Source organism: Littorina saxatilis, linkage group LG5 (assembly GCF_037325665.1).
Source record: "Littorina saxatilis isolate snail1 linkage group LG5, US_GU_Lsax_2.0, whole genome shotgun sequence".
Lineage (NCBI taxonomy): Eukaryota > Metazoa > Mollusca > Gastropoda > Littorinimorpha > Littorinidae > Littorina > Littorina saxatilis.
Genome location: NC_090249.1, coordinates 43,961,553 through 43,979,518, shown reverse-complemented (window position 1 = coordinate 43,979,518; position 17,966 = coordinate 43,961,553). Strand labels below are relative to the sequence as shown.

Genomic DNA, 17,966 nt, shown 5'->3' with positions numbered 1-17,966 from the left:
TTCGACCCTTTCTTGAACTCGATGGCAGAAAAAATAATGCCGGAGATTGAAGCATGTCAGCATCACTAAAGCAGCTTTGTTGCCACAAAGAGAATCTGACAATGAGGTGCAGCACAGTCACACAGCAGAGTGCACTACAGTGAATCAGTGTCATTTCATCACAACTTTTAAGACAACACTCTGGCGTGTGCAATCGTCAGAATCGTCCAGCATCACATGACTGCATAATGTTGCCGCTGAATTCTTTTTCAGACAGGGTAGAGTCAGTCAGAGGAATCCAGGAAGCATTACACAAGCTTGAATGCAACACGCAGGGCACAACATCACCAGAATATTGTTCAGGGTAACATTTCAGTTGAACTGGAAGACGGAGGAGCGAGAGAGTTTGGGACGGGTGGACAAAGACAGGCAGTGCACGAGATTGGAGAGGCTCGTTTTGGGGGCGTGCATTAGAATTAAGCCTAGCAGTGAACTGTTAAACAATACGAGGGTGTGACCGACTTACGACACAATATGCCAACACACAAGCACGTAACACATGTTCATACATCATCGAAATGTATTCAGCAGAAAGAAAATGTTGATCAATATCAGTCACACACAGGTATTCAGGACGGTTTCATCATTTTGCACACAACATAATTATGTCAGTGTTATTATCAAACACAACAATTCAAACGTTAACGTGTCATTACCCCACTCGCAGCTCAAAAGAAACTGTGAACTCAATAATGAAAATAGCAAACATCCACGTGCACAGGTAGGAATCATTTTAGACGTTGCATCACATGGTTAAATGATACCCTTACATTGTTCCTTCAAATTATAAACAGTGTTCGTGGCTTGGACAACAATCACAATCAAATCATGGTGAAACCGAAAGTGTGTCGTGTACGCGGTTTTGTAAGGCAAAACGAAAGAAAACCTTTGAAACGTCCAGAATTTGGAGTACGTCGAGCCACATTTTAATATGACTCCAGTTTTCATTATTTCTGCTTTTTCAGGTTACAAAGAAGAAGAGCTTTATGTCGAACTTCCAGTATTTTTTGCCGAGCCAACTGCTAACGTGACTCTAGTCTTCACTGTTCCTCATTTTTTAAGCACAGCTTAAAGAATCTTAAACACATGAGGCAGAGAACTATTTGTGACCCTCCACCACGAAATGAGTCGCATGTCACCTCGCGCGGTTCTGCGCTAGGCTTAATATAAGTCCGGGGAGTGTCTGGTAACAGGGTGAGGGTCACCTTAGTCACAGGCTTATAACTCAAACAGTTTGAGCTCTTTTCTAAAACGGGTTTCACCACTGGATAGAGCATTAAAAAACTCTTTAGAAAAATGTAAAAAATATGAAAATCATGCAAACGTGACATGTGACTCATTCCGTGGTGGAGGGTCACATTTAAATATCTAATAAAGAAATGAAAGTAAGCGTTCTGAACGCATACGACATGTGTAATACAATGAGTATGAGTTACGCTGAACCAGATTCCTGGCACCTGACAATACCAACAATTTAAATGAACAAGCGACTTTCATCCTCTCAATAAAAATGATGATGAAAGTCGCTTGTTCTTTTCCATGCTTGTTATTCTCACGCTCATAAGATAATTGCCTATGTCATATTTTTGTGTTTTGTGAAAAACGCAAACAAAACTTCTTTGGTTTCTGAACAATCTGCTTATCTCATTTTAGTAATAAGTTGCAAACTGCCTATCTCGAGCGGTGACAGCTGGGTAAACGTGAGAGAAAGAGCTGACAGCAACATTTCCAATCAGCAAAACTGCATAACAACCCACAAAGAGCTTTTGCATACCTTCACATTCTCAAAACAAGTCTTCCTGTATCATAAAGAAAAAGTGCCAAACTCAAAATACGAGATCGGCAGTTTTGCTTACGTTACCGTGGCAATGGTTTCCGATGGTCTGAGAGCTTGTACTCTAGCTCTAACACATGACAAATACCCTTCCAGTAGCTTTCCCTGTAGTTTCACTACAGATATGCCTAACTCTGAGATAGGTATTTTTCTTATGAGCGTGACATTTTTCTCACAGGTCCCAAGAGACACGGTTCCGCGTAACTCTCACTTGCTCTATTACACATGTTGTATACATTCAGAGCAGCTACACAGCTTCGCCTTGGTCAAGCAAGAGTTCCACCCGACAAGAACTCAACATTTCTCTCAGGTTTTCTTAAAGCCTCTACGCAGTCACACCCTTCCTTCCATCTCGGTTCATGTTTGTGGACTGGCCCTCACCAAGCGTCCTGGTGGTCCAATCCAGCTAGCCAGACGAAGGGGTCACGGAGAGGTTAATTACTCGGGAATCAGTGAAGGAGAATTCGCAATGCCCTCATTAAGCCCAGATCCTTTTGCCCCATTGCATATTGATGGTGTCCCGCCAAATAAACCAGGAGATACCATCTGGAAGGATGTGGAAAAAAAGAGTGCCCTACATACGCCCAAAGAGAAAAGAAGTAGTTTGTCTATGTTGAAGAGACGGGGTGGCGGAAAGAGGACATGGAGGTTACTTTAGATGGGCATTTGAAGGGAATGTGTGAGTACTGAGGAAAGCGATAGACAGAGGTGGGAAAGGGGGAGGTCGGTAAGATGAGCATCTGATGGGAGTATGATTGTGTGTGTTGCGCAGAATAGGGGGAGGAGGCGTAAGAGTTGGTGAGAGGGGGTGAGACAGGGTGAACAAGTGAGCGGAGAGAGTACCTGTCTCATTCAGTTCACACAGATTTCCCATATTCAGCTAGTTTTCTACTTGGGAAAGCGAACACGAAAGGAACTACTTCGCAATTTATATGCGGAAAGCACATAGCCTAATTCCTTGCATGTGAGAAGAGGAACAGTTAGGATCTGGATTTAAACAGAAAGAAAAATGGTTCGTTTCTCAGGGAAAACGTAAAGCAGGGTTGCAAAGAGTCATTGACTTGCACAGTTCTCTTGCCTTTCTTTCGTTCCTTTTCCCCACAAATAATGCTGGCACGCACAGAAGACGACTTCCACAGTTGAAGCAACCTTGCACTTAGTTGGCACGTGTATAAGTTATTGCATGCAATCTCGGGTTTCACGTGAACATACAAAGTATTCTTCTTCTCTCACGTAAACACACATTCTTTGTATCAAGAAAGACTTATCTAGTGTCTCAAAGGCCTCCCTTGCTTACGACTTCAGCTCCGCAGAGGCTGGATGTGTTTTTGTTACATTTAGTCAAGTTATGACTAAATGTTTTAACATAGAGGGGGGAATCGATACGAGGGTCGTGGTGTATGTGTGTGTGTGTGTGTGTGTGTGTGTGTGTGTGTGTGTGAGTGTGTGTGTGTGTGTATATATGTGTGTCTGTCTGTGCGTGTGTGTGTGTAGAGCGATTCAGACTAAACTACTGGACCGATCTCGAAGAGAGGTACAGAAAAGCATGCTATCCTTCTCAGCGCAACTACTACCCCGCTCTTCTTGTCAATTTCACTGCTTTTGCCACGAGCGGTGGACTGACGATGCTACGAGTATAGTGTTACGGTCTTGCTGAAAAATTGCATTGCGTTCAGTTTCATTCTCTGAGTTCGACAGCTTGACTAAATGTTGTTGTTGTTTGCCTTACGCGACTTGTTTTGTTTGGGTTAACACAAGGTCTGAAACTATGATAAGCCTGTATTTGAACCCTACTGGTTACACCATGCAACAGGTCAACATGTAAATTCCTTGCCTGGGAAAATAGAAAGACGCATAAATCACATCTTGTAAAGCTCATAACTAAAACATCCTTTAGTGCTGGCTTTATAAGCGAACATGTTATTAACAAAAGCAGAGCAGCAAAGTAGTACACTCTTCAGTAACAACACAACAAAGTCTATTTTTTTTCTTTGACTGTATTATTATCTGACTGTATTATTATCTGACTGTATTATTATCTGACTGTATTATTATCTGACTGTATTATTATCTGACTGTATTATTATCTGACTGTATTATTATCTGACTGTATTATTATCTGACTGTATTGTTATCTGACTGTATTATTATTAAGCAGGTAGTAGGCTACGTTCATAATGTTCTAAATGTTTGCTTGTGTTGCCTTTATAAAAAATATTTAAAAAAAAGTCTATGTCTTCGATGCTGACTGTGGCAATTATAATAACGTCACATAAATAAGACGAAAGACACGAAGAAGGAGATACACAGAACTTAGAACTTTATTACAAGAGGATAACTCTTTTAGGCTTGGCTTGGGTTGTCCTTTTAATAGAGAGGAGGATTAAGAGGAGGAAGAAAAGGAAGATGAGACGCGAATTAGTGCCATAAATGAACACGACGATTTCTTTATTTTCCTGGAAACATGTCTCAATGCAAGTTGATGCAGAAATCAATAATTTGACCAGCATGTCTTTTCTTTCGGCAAAACACAGGTTCACTCACATGCTATAACTCACGGTAACGGATGTTAAAGATTAACTAGACTCCACAACAAAATCACAAAAAAACGATTCCTTTACAAAACCAACAGAAGTTGATATCACGAATTCCAGGTAAGATCGATTTGTTTGGGCCTTCAGTTACGCGCACAGCATTTGGACTAGGATTAGGAGACGTTCGATCAATCTTCGTCATCTTGCAATTTCCCGTTTCTGGTCAGTGCGTGAATAATACACGTGGATTAGTTATTCCTTTGAAAATCTCTTAAAAGATACCCTTCTTTTAGCGTGAACGACCATGTTAACCTGTACAGATCTATCCAGGCTTTTACACCAGATAAAGGCATCCTTTCACTAACATACATACTGAAAAGAACAGCCTGGCAGCTTCCTGCGAAGAGTGGCGATTTTATTTCCAAATTCATTTTTACAGATTGACACAGGAGCCTATTACGAAACAACTAAGTCAGCAACAAAAAAGTCATACTTTTCATAGAAAGCATTATGGTTTGTAGTGAATGTATTTTTAAACTTATGCTGTCCAGTGTTGTTTTTCAATTAATGTTGTTGATCAGTTTGTATACATGATGCGTGTGTTGGTGTATATGGCTGGATTGAAATGTTTCTTAACCGCAATGTCATCACAAATTCCCAACCTTGGTTCTGTATTCCGTATTCTGGTGTTGATATTTGTTATGCTGTAAAAACTGTTATGCTGTGTGAAAACTTCATATGGTCAGGTTTGCTTGATAGTCTGTTAAGATGGCGGACTATATAATTGTATAAGTCAGGAGGCCGGTGTACAAAGCTTGTAATGTAAGGTTAGCGTCATAATGTACTATCGGAGCAAAAGGACTTCAAGTTACGGTTGCCTATTTCATTCCCTCTCTGCAAACGTTAAAGACAACGAGAGTGTTTCTGACACCCAGAGAATATATATCCAGAACTACAACTATTTGTTGTGCGTTGAAAGATTGATTCCATTGTATTATCCCCCTCCTCTAACTCGTTACAAACAAACAAACAGTATCAAAAGAACCCCCAAAACAACCAAACAAGAAAACACGAACAAACTAACAAACAAACAAACACACAAACAACCAAACAATACAAAATACACACCCAAAAAACACCTGAAGCGAAGCAAATTTGAACCAAACACGCCAGAAAGGGCTCAGGTACAGATACATAATTGAACCCAATCTTCCCTCTTCGACTCAACTCGACAGAGAGTTCTGTCCTCTACAACTATAGTCATTGATGTTGCACAACTGACGCGCTTGTAACAAAGCTCAGCGAACAGTCCAGGGGAAAAAGAACAGCAGAGGGCGAACACACACAAACGAGATTATAAAAAAAAGCAAGCCCTAGCCTCGGGAAAATCAATAAGGCCAGAGCTATAAAATATTCACTTATTCGCAAAAACGATCTGTGCAGTATTAGAAGACAACGAGAGTGGTAAAACGTGAACAATACATGTCAACTTGGCTAGGGAAAACTGTGCTTTTGGTTTGACTCCATGTTTAGCCTGGTCTAAGTTTGTAACGTGTTTTATTTTCACTTAGCTGTTGGAATTTGATTCTTTTCTTCATGTTTTGTGCATTTGACTAATTCTTGGTTTCTGTAAAGTCTTGAATGTCGGTGTCAGTATGGTCTACATGTGTTTGCATGATGGCAAGAGGCCTACACAACGAATAAAGAGACAATTAAAGTACAGAAAAAAAGAAACAAGTCGCGTAAGGCGAAATCACTACATTTAGTCAAGCTGTGGAACTCACAGAATGAAACTGAACGTAGTCCGCCGCTAGTGCAAAAGGCAGTGAAAGTGACAAGCCTGTTTGGCGCGGTAGCGGTTGCGCTGTGCTTCATAGCACGCTTTACTGTACCTCTCTTCGTTTTAACTTTCTGAGCGTATTTTTAATCCAAACATATCCTATTTATATGTTTTTGGAATCAGGAACCGACAAGGAATAAGATGAAATAGTTTTTAAAACGATTTCGGAAATTTAATTTTAATCATGATTTTTATATTTTTAATTTTCAGAGCTTGTTTTTAATCCGAATATAACATATTTATATGCTTTTGAAATCAGAACATGATGAAGAATAAAATAAAAGTAATTTTGGATCGTTTTATAAAAAAATAATTTTAATTACAATTTTCAGATTTTTAATGACCAAAGTCATTAATTAATTTGTAAGCCTCCATGCTGAAATGCAATACCGAAGTCCGGCCTTCGTCGAAGATTGCTTGGCCAAAATTTCAATCAATTTGATTGAAAATTGAGGGTGTGACAGTGCCGCCTCAACTTTTACAAAAAGCCGGATATGACGTCATAAAAGACATTTATCGAAAAAATGAAAAAAACATCTGGGGATATCATACCCAGGAACTCTCATGTAAAATTTCATAAAGATCGGTCCTGCCAAACATATCAACAACAAAACACCGAATAACAAAAAACAAACAACTATTTCATGTTGGACGACAGGAGAATCTTAATCGAAAACGCTCGTACATGTTAGCAAAAGTTGAAACAATCAAAGAGATCCGTCAAAACCGGTTCACCTCAACTTAAACAGAAAATGGAGAGATATATATATATATACGCCTTAAGACATCCACGAACAGACATCTCCGTTATAAATTGTAAATAATTACATAATGATTTATTTGACGGATATATGCCTTAAGGCAAATCAGCTGTCTTGAACACAAATGTAAAGGAAACAAGTCGCGTAAGGCGAAATTACTACATTTAGTCAAGCTGTGGAACTCACAGAATGAAACTGAACGCACAGCATTTTTTTCACAATGACCGTAGTCCGCCGCTTGTGCATAACGGAGTGAAACTGACGAGCCTGTTCAGCGCGGTAGTGGTTTCGCTGTGCTGCATAGCACGCTTTTCTGTACCTCTCTTCGTTTTAACTTTCTGAGCGTGTTTTTAATCCAAACATATCATATCTATATGTTTTTGGAATCAGGAACCGACAAGGAATAAGATGAAATTGTTTTTAAATCGATTTCGAAAATTTAATTTTGATCATAATTTTTATATTTTTAATTTTCAGAGCTTGTTTTTAATCCAAATATAACATATTTATATGTTTTTTGAATCAGGAAATGATGTAGAATAAGATGAACGTAAATTTGGATCGTTTTATATAATAACAATTTTTATTACAATTTTCAGATTTTTAATGGCCAAAGTCATTAATTAATGTTTAAGCCACCAAGCTGAAATACAATACCGAAGTCCGGCCTTTGTCGAAGATTGCTTTACACAAATTTCAATCAATTTGATTGAAAAATGAGGGTGTGACAGTTCCGCCTCAACTTTTACAAAAAGCCAGATATGACGTCATCAAAAGTATTTATCGAAAAATGAAAAAAAAATCCGGGGATATCATTCCCAGGAACTCTCATGTCAAATTTCATAAAGATCGGTCCAGTAGTTTGGTCTGAATCGCTCAACACACACAGACACACAGACACACACACACACACACACACACACAGACACACACACACACACACACACACACACACACACACACACACATACACCACGACCCTCGTCTCGATTCCCCCTCTATGTTAAAACATTTAGTCAAAACTTGACTAAATGTAATACAAATAAACTCTCGGGGAAGCTGTTCTGAATCCTGTTCTCCCTGCAAAAAAGGGCAAGGAAGCATAGGTGCAGACACATAACAGACAAACTCACATTACGGCACACATACCTATTCAGACAGACGCATGCACCTGCATGCACATGCCGACACACACACACACACACACACACACACACACACACACACACACACACACACACACACACACACACACACACCCGCATACCCCCCCCTCCCCTCCATCAACCAATCATACACACACCCGCCTTGCTTTCTCGCTCTCTCTGATGTGGAGTCAAATAGGGCACATCCTGGTACCTCATTCTGACCCCCATCCCACGCCATAAAAACCAGTAAGAGTTCCGAGGCGCCGTTATCATCTGTATCGGTGATGCCACTTTGACTCTAGACTCAGCCTAAGAATCTTCTCACTATGATTGGTGTATCTTTCATGTGAAAAAAGAAATCATTTTCCTGATTGATCTTTTCACACGTCGAAACTGGTCACGATTGTGCTTTTCTGTCTGCGCTGTACATGATGCTTGGATGTGTCTATCTCTGTCTCCCTCTCTCTGATGTTCTTAGCTCATCAGTTGGAGTGTGTGTACGAGCGCGTGTGACGGTACGCGTGTGTGTGTCTATGTGTGTGTGTGGGTGTGTGTGTGTGTACGTATGTTTGTGTGTGTGTATGTGTGTGTGTGTGTGTGTGTGCATGTGTGCGTGTGTGTGTAGTGTCTGTGTGTCAGTGTGTGTATGTGTATGTGTGTGTGTGTGTGCTTGTGTGTGTGTGTGTGTGTGTGTATGTGTGTGTGCGTGCTTGTCGTGTGTGTGTGTGTGTGTGTGTGTGTGCGCGCGCATTTGTCCGCCTGAGTGTCTGTGTAAGTATAATGTTGGTGTCTGTGTAAGTATAATGTTGGTGTCTGTGTAAGTATAATGTTGGTGTCTGTGTAAGTATAATGTTGGTGTCTGTGTAAGTATAATGTTGGTGTCTGTGTAAGTATAATGTTGGTGTCTGTGTAAATATAATGTTGGTGTCTGTGTAAGTATAATGTTGGTGACTGTGTAAGTATAATGTTGGTGTCTGTGTAAGTATAATGTTGGTGTCTGTGTAAGTATAATGTTGGTGACTGTGTAAGTATAATGTTGGTGACTGTGTAAGTATAATGTTGGTGTCTGTGTAAGTATAATGTTGGTGTCTGTGTAAGTATAATGTTGGTGTCTGTGTATGTATAATGTTGGTGACTGTGTAAGTATAATGTTGGTGTCTGTGTAAGTATAATGTTGGTGTCTGTGTAAATATAATGTTGGTGACTGTGTAAGTATAATGTTGGTGACTGTGTAAGTATAATGTTGGTGTCTGTGTAAGTATATGATCTGTGTAAGTATAATGTTGGTGTCTGTGTAAGTATAATGTTGGTGTCTGTGTAAGTATAATGTTGGTGTCTGTGTAAGTATAATGTTGGTGACTGTAAGTATAATGTTGGTGTTTGTGTGTTGGTGACTGTGTAAGTATAATGTTGGTGTCTGTGTAAGTATAATGTTGGTGTCTGTGTAAATATAATGTTGGTGTCTGTGTAAGTATAATGTTGGTGTCTGTGTAAGTATAATGTTGGTGTCTGTGTAAGTATAATGTTGGTGTCTGTGTAAGTATAATGTTGGTGACTGTGTAAGTATAATGTTGGTGACTGTGTAAGTATAATGTTGGTGTCTGTGTAAGTATAATGTTGGTGTCTGTGTAAGTATAATGTTGGTGTCTGTGTAAGTATAATGTTGGTGACTGTGTAAGTATAATGTTGGTGTCTGTGTAAGTATAATGTTGGTGTCTGTGTAAATATAATGTTGGAGTCTGTGTCACTGCAACTGATTTGACGTTCCCCTCAATAACCATAGAAGCTTGCAGAGAGCCGCCTGCACAAACTCATAACGATGTCAGAAGCACCGAAACATAGAAAACACAATCATGCAAAAAACATATATATATATATATATCGATCATTGTACATTCCAGCTAAAGCTTTCAAATCAGTAATAACTAGTACTTACCTATCTCACACATGCCGCAACTTGAACTGACTTTGTACACACTTTGAAAATCTACTCCCTCCTATTGCTAGCACCACAGATTCCTGGCACTGACGCTGACAATCTGTAGTAAACTTAGGCATTCAGCAACACACCGGCAAACAGATAGAGTAAACTGCACAGTCACCGACGGAGCAGTTCTGCAGAAATGCGCCAGTTGTCTAGCACCAATATCTACCCAAGCAACAGCAATAACCAAGCAGGAGTGGTTCGAAATCCTCAAAGATTCCTCTAGAGTTTCTTTACTCTGCCAAACAGCCATGGTAACTGCGGCATGTTCGGTTCAGCCTTAGGATAGACAACAACAACACTGACAACTGCAGCGCGGTATGCACGCATGCCGTGTGCGTGACTGGATGCATGTGGCTGAACTTTTACCTATCCTTTCACACACACACACACACACGCACACCTTCTACCCTCCCTTGCAGGCTGGATTTGGCCTGATGACTCTCTCTCTCTCTCTCTCTCTCTCTCTCTCTCGATCTCTCTTTACACATAAACCACACAAAAGCATCCTCAGCTACTCAGCAGCAGGTTCAAACGAGAGAGGTGATCTATAGATACGTTACAACCTCGTCGCGTACTAGCAACAGGAAAAAGTGACAGGAACGTCAGCACAAATTCACAAAAAAACAGTCAAGAGACAAAGTATGTTTGATTTTTTGCCAGATATACTATTCTAAAGTCAATCAGGTGTCAGTTTTTTTGGTGTAACTTAGTAAACACAACTGTAGCACCTGTTTTCACACCGCGTAAATCAAACGGGTTTCGTTCTGAGCCGCATTTCTGTGGCGTGATTTTAATCTTCCTGCACTGAGCTTTCCAGCAGCACGCGCTAGGCGCATGAAACGCACGCGCTCTGTGGAAGAGCAATCAGCTCATTTACTCATCCTCTCTCCCAGACATCCCTCCCCAGCACCACCCAATCCGCCCCCTCCCCCGCTCCTTCATCCTTCTCTCCGATGCCCTCCCCCGCCTTTTCTAGCTATTCTGCCGTGCAGGTAGGTATATGTATATTATCATCATGTCAGTTCAGGCCGGTGAGGAAGAAAGAGAGTGAGAAAGCGTAAGATATGGCACCGCGAGGCACAGTGTCTTGCTCCAGAGAGAGAGAGAGAGAGAGAGAGAGAGAGAGAGAGAGAGAGAGAGAGAGAGAGAGAGAGAGAGAGAGAGAAAGAAAACTCAGAACTGTATTACATAAGGATTAAGGTTTTAGGCTTAGCCTAATCTTCCAACCTGTCCTTGGAACATATACAGAGAATAATTGTGAACGAGAGCAAAGACTGCGCACATGCACACACACACACACACACACACACACACACACACACACACGCACGTATACACACACACACAAACTCACACTCGCTTACACACACACACACACACACACACACACACACACACACACACACACACACACACACACACACACACACATATATACACACCCACAAACTCACACTCACTTACACACACACACACATGCACACATATATACACACACACATCCCCCCCACACACACACATGCTCGCGCGCGCGAGCGTGCGCTTGCATACCTACACACATGCACATGCTATCATTTCATACCTAAAATGAACAGTATCTCATCAAAGTATTAAACTAGAAAAACATCAAAATAATGGTCGAGTATAAACATAAAAAATATTGGACCCGCAAAGTCATAAAAAAACAAAACCAGACACAAATAACGGAAATGTTTTTTTAAATTTCTTAACAAAGTACAGCAATGTATTGCCGAACAGGGCCATATACAGGCAGCTTAAGATTCAAGAAGGGGGAGGGGGACGAGGGATTACGCATTCAGATTAACTACATATGCAATATTTAAAAAACACACCAAAAAACACACACTTCAGAGCATTGCATACAGTATCCGAGTACACAATGGAAACTGGACAGGGGCAGTTTACAGTGTGATCAAATGTGTGTGCAACTGCCTTTTAAAGGCCTTTAAGGATGCGGATCGTTTGATTTCTATTGGCAAAGAATTCCACAGAGATGATCCTGAAAAAGCTAAGCTGGATTTATAAAGATCTATATACGAGGAATTGGAGGAAGTAAATTTTGAGACCCATACCTCTTCGTAACATGTGTAAAATAGGATTGCACATAGCTGGGCACATCACCATGAACTAATTTATACATAAAGACAGCCTTATTGTATGCAAGGTGGGTTTTTAGGGGAAGGAAACTAAGGCTGTTTAACTTCATTTCTGTAGACATGTGCGATTCATACAGGATAAGTTTTGCAGCACGACGGTACAAAGAATTGAGTTTCAATAAGTGAACATCACTGCAGCCATCCCACAATGTGGAAGCAAAATTAATATGAGGCATTATTAACAGCTATTGTGTTTTCAGCGTAGCAATAGGGTCCGATATTTAGACGAGACAAGTATAATGCCGACGAGTCGAAGACGAGTCGCATTATACTTGTTCGAGTCTAAATATCGGACCCTATTGCTACGCTGAAAACACAATAGCGATTATAATTATAGCTGTTCTGACCTTGATTTGTTGTTCCAAACTTACAAAAGGACAGTTTTTGCGTCGATGCGTTGATCTCAGGTTTTGATAGCAGACGCCGTTTCTTATGCGCATTAGTTTTGCGCAGTAGTCTGGGGACTCGTGGCAGGATACTGCATATCATTGAACAAAGCACCAAAATTGGCATACATATACCTTTTTACATTCTCTATCGAATAAGAGGATGACACAACTGATCGGAAAAGGTCATGACCTTCAAACCTATACTATTCATAAAAAGAAACGCATCAATTCTAAAAGTCTATATACTGCCAGTTTCTGTCAGAATCAGGTTTGCAAAATAAGAAAAAGAAAGCCCTTTAGTATTCCTAATGGCATGAGAGGATGACAATTTGATTAAATCATCACGATTATACTCGTCATAAAAAATAAAGCATCATTTCCTAAAATCGCACACAAAATTAGCAAGTTAGTAAAAGTGCAAAACAGAGCAAGAACACATCCTTTTTAGTATCCCCTGCGACAATTAAACATACAAAAGCACGCAGTCTCAAGTTCACAGTGAAAGAAATACATCTTTCACCAAATTGTAAACTTGGTTTCGGGGCGCGTGTTGTTCGTTTTACTCGCGAAAAGAGAAACGATGCCTACGCGACATCTTCTCAAACTTTCGCAAAACAGCAATGTTTGATGGATCCATATCTGCATATCAGAGTAAACGATGTATCCATTGGAAAGGTAACAGGGTCACTAAATCGCTTGACACGCATTTTGAGTGATCATGAGCTTGATATCACTTACCTCACTTTCCCGCAAACAACAATACAGAACTTCCGTCTATCTCGATGTTTATGAGGCCTGGATGTCACTTCTGTAGCATGAGCCGCCACAGGAGCACATGACTTCCTTCTGCCTTGTTCTGAGGTATAAAAGAAGGCCAGTATATATATGGCCAGCGGCTATGTCAACCATGCCAATGACAGACATTCGGCTCTCCTGCCAGGAAGCCAAACTGCTGGAAGCCAAACTACTACTAGCCAAGCTAAAAAGAGAGGAAAGAGAGCAGACTCTGTCACAAACATGTGAAGAGAGAGGATGGATACACCTCCCCTACAATAGGAAAGGGCACCACCTCCCACTCCCCCCGAGACCCATGAGCCTGTTGCGTCGCTTGCGCACGGTCAGCAGCCGCATCTACTGGGACAAGGCAGTCTGTCAGTGTGGCAAGACTGGACACCTCACACACGTGTTTGAAGGTTGTGACACTCTCCAGGAAGAGATGGCTAGTCTCATCCGCTACAGAAGGGAGAATGCCCTCAGTCCGGGAGACTTTCTCCGCCCACACCCATCACTCGGAGAGATACCGATGATGGTCTTGGTCACCAATCTGTTCACCTCAACTGTTGCGAGCTGGTTCTAGTGTGCTTGCAGCAGATCCAGCACAGCACAGATCCACTTCTGGAATCTTAAGCTAAATGTGTCTCAAGACACACATTTTGTAGTCCTGGCATCCTGAAAGGCAGAGGCCCCAACCTACAGGTTTGCTTCCATACCAAAAACGCCTCCTGAGACACGGGAATGTGGGAGCAGAGGCAACAGCTCCGCTTGAACCTCAGAAACCAAATGTCCCTCCATACACACAGATCCCTTAGACGGCCGAGGCTGTGGCCTCTAAGGTTCTCTTGTACCAAACCGCCTCCTGACTCTGCATCAGATTGCTTGCGTTGGCATCTGCTAACATAGACCCACATTAAGTCACCACCGAGTGGTAGACACAGACGACATTTGGTAGCACTGACTGCCAGCTCCACTGTAATGCGTACCCCTAGCGCGGCTCTGGTTGGGTGGGAATGTTCTGAGCAAAACACTATGTGTTACTCCATACCCCCCGCCCTCCATGGAACTTCTTGACCACAACATATTGGGTGGGGAGTTTGCCCAGTCGGTAGAGGCGCTGGCTTTAAAACCGGTTGTTACTATCAGCGTGGGTTCAACCCCCAAGTTCGGCGCGAGATGTGTGTCCCAGAGTCAACTTTGCGCAGACTCTCCTCGGTGTCCGAACACCCCCCGTGTGCACGCATGCGCACGATAAAGATCCTAGGGTCACAGCGAAAGCCTCAGGCCTTGGAAACACGAATACATGCATGCAAAAATATGAAGCCCGGGTGTCCGTTCGGCCAACAGCCAATAAAGTAACCATTTCAGCACTGACCCAAGACGACCCAACCGGGTCCCTAGCTCATTTCAGGTCTCCTCTAGCAGCCGGCAGCCAGCGGTCTACACCCCTCACCCCCCTGCATTTTTATTTTTTATTTTCATACAAAGCCGGATTTTTTCCTTGTAACATGCCCCTAATGGCTTTGCCGTGAGGGCGTAAAACTTACATTTTCTCTTTCTGGACAGTGGTGTGTCCCTCGACGTTGAGTGAAATTACCTTGAAGATGTGGGTCGTTTACTTCTCTTGTCTCCTTTCCTTGTGTTGAACATCAGAACTTCGGAAACTGACGACACTGACTTCTGCTTGTTGCTGATCTCCGTCAAAGTCGAACCAGACACGTTTCCATGCATTATCATACCTGTGAGTGCACGCAGACTTTCGGGAACAACGTCTGCTGAGGCCTTAACAGTACCGTCAAAACAATAGTCTTTGGAAAGGATATCTTTACGGACAATCTGTGCGGCACGTGCAAGATGAAATGCGTCATCATCTAATGTTCTTGCAAAATTCAGCAAACTGCTGACGTCTGTATCGAAAATAAGGACAGTTTCTTTCCCTTGCCTTTGAGCTTGCAGATTTGGCACCATATGAAGAAGTCTTTCTTTGAGTCTTGTTGTATGAACCTTTTTGTTATATGAACAGTGCAGCTCACGAAACTGGCTGTCATACACTTTGCACAGTTCAGACATTTTGAACAGTGACATGGACTTGCTTTCTCTCTCTTCTTCAATGAAAGAAAGGAGTTGACTTAACACTGTTAACTCATTTTGTTCGTGTGCGTCATTAATTCCCCGTTCTTCTAAGGCTTTTTTAGATTTATTGTACAAAGTCAACTTGCAAGATGAATGATATTTGGCGTCCAAGGCATGCATATCCCCCTCTGATAATTTTCCCAAGAGTGATCGGTCCTGCACAATCTCTGCATATTCACGAATTGTTTGGTCGATGGTAAATGTACATGCGTTCACAAGTTTTTCAGAAGTACCATCTTTTCCGCATCACGGTCACACACAGGTCCTATCGTCCTCCTTGTTTTGACGGGGCTGTGCAGTTCTTTCTGGTCATTATCTTCTTCTTTCCAGTATCTCTTCTCAGCACGAGCAACTTTCTGGTTATCAAATTTGTTCCTGCAGGTTCTGTGCCATACAGCTTTTTTCTCTTCAAAGGTTGTCTTCATATCATTACATTGTTCAAGGAGATCCTTGTTCAAAACAAACACAGACGAATCCCCAAGGGCTTCAAGTTTCAAAATTTGTCGACGACACGACCGTACCCAGTCTGCACGCCAGCTTTGGCAAATGTTGATTGTGTCGGATTTACTCATTTTTCTTCTGTTTCTGTTTGGCATATCGCACATAAAGACCAGTCGACCAGGGCACGGGCCTCCAACATTGATGGGTGTGAATTACCTTCATGAACCGCTTCTTCTGAAGACTCCTCTTGTGTTGGCAGTGGTCTGGGATCCAAGCTTTTTTCCTGGACAGATTCCGGGAGATTGTGAGGGTCCAGGGAAGTCTCTGCATCCAGGATGAGATAACCTAATGAAAACAAACAAGGGCAATAAATCAACTGCAAAACAATTTTGTTTGTGACTTAATCAAACACACACACACACACACACACACACACACACACACACACACACACACACAAACACACACACACACAAACACACACACACACACACACACCTAATACACAAGCGAGCAGGCATATCCCCCCCCCCCCCCCTCACCCTTTCGCCTCATACCTTCGCGAACCGTGTCTTCAGAAGACGTTCCTTGTTTTGGCAGTGGTCTTGAATCCATGCTTTCTCTTGACTGATGCAAGGGTCAGGAAACGTCTCTGTATCCAGAGTGATAAAACCGAATCAAATACAGACAAACAAGGAAATAAATCACATGAAAGACAATGCTGTATGCGACTTAACTACCCCCCCCCCCCCCACACACACACATAAAAACACACACATGCACACATACATTCTCTCTCTCTCTCTCTCTCTCTCTCTCTCTCTCTCTCTCTCTCTCTCTCTCTCTCTCTCTCTCTCTCTCTCTACACACCCACACAGGCACGCACACGGCACACACACATACGCACACACTAACACACACAAACACAGACACGCACGCGCACACACACACACACACACACACACACACACACACACACACACGTACCAACACGCATGGCTAGAATATTAGGTTACATTAGATAATTATGTGACATGATCCGTCTACGGCTCTGTGCAGCGAATGAGAGAACCCAGTAGTGACCGCACGCAAAACGCACGTGGATTGAATGAAGCATGCACTTCAAATGTCTGTGTTTTCTTATGTCGTACCGATTTCTGTACATGCAATAACATCATCAAGATTCAAGAGTTAATTACCAATTACCTACATATCGAAGATGTACAAAATTCAATTTGATTTCTGACTGTCAGGGCCACCTAAAAACGAAAGCAAGGTAAACACGAACAGATCTAAACAGCAAGGCGTTTCCAAGATTTTGTGTCAACAAATAGTGTTGAAACAGTGTTACGGACAATAGCCGCTGCCTTCACAGGAAGTCTTATTTTCCCAGGACGATCGTAGACTGGAACCATCTACAGGACGATCAAGTTCTGGCAGGATCTATGGAGATCTTTAAATCTGATCTCCACCCAGTTTAGGACTTATTTATATGCGCACCTCCCTTCCGTCGATCAAATGACAGAAGTGGTTTTTCATTTTCAACGTATTGACACAGATACAGATCTGGCATTCATTGCAATCACTTTCGCGCCCCCTCACCCCCTCCCGTCTACCCTCCCCCCCCCCCCCCCCCCATTAAAAACATGTATACATGTAACTGGAAGCATCTTACCGTTTACTCGAAGGTCGTGGGTGCAAAATATATAGCAGGCGCCTTCATTCTGCAAGCTCAAACGCCATGCTGTTGTTCTTCAAGCAGACGACAAGTATTCCGCGCAAAGCGATACGTCTAAAATCTGATTGGCTAATATTCCCAAGGTCGCGGATAACTCGTGTTGGAGTTATCTCCCGCACTGCGTTGTTTACCTTCGAAACGATTTTTATTTAATTAATTTTTTCACCCTTT

The 17,966-nt window shown here is 42.0% G+C and overlaps 1 protein-coding gene and 1 long non-coding RNA gene across 2 annotated transcripts in view; both read right to left on the bottom strand.

Annotated features, from left to right (window-relative positions):
* Nucleotides 1-10,478, bottom strand: part of LOC138967771 (uncharacterized) — a 107,623-nt gene extending 97,145 nt beyond the window's left edge. The window contains exon 1 of the mRNA XM_070340427.1: nt 10,093-10,478. The gene's annotated coding sequence lies outside the window, so the exon portion shown is untranslated. The remainder of the gene's footprint in view (nt 1-10,092) is intronic.
* A 5,787-nt stretch (nt 10,479-16,265) lies between these two features.
* Nucleotides 16,266-17,414, bottom strand: LOC138967216 (uncharacterized). Its single transcript, XR_011455877.1, has 2 exons — nt 16,615-17,414; nt 16,266-16,402 (listed from the first exon to the last, which is right to left on the bottom strand). It is a non-coding gene; the product is annotated as an uncharacterized lncRNA (long non-coding RNA).
* Nucleotides 17,415-17,966: the final 552 nt, after the last annotated feature.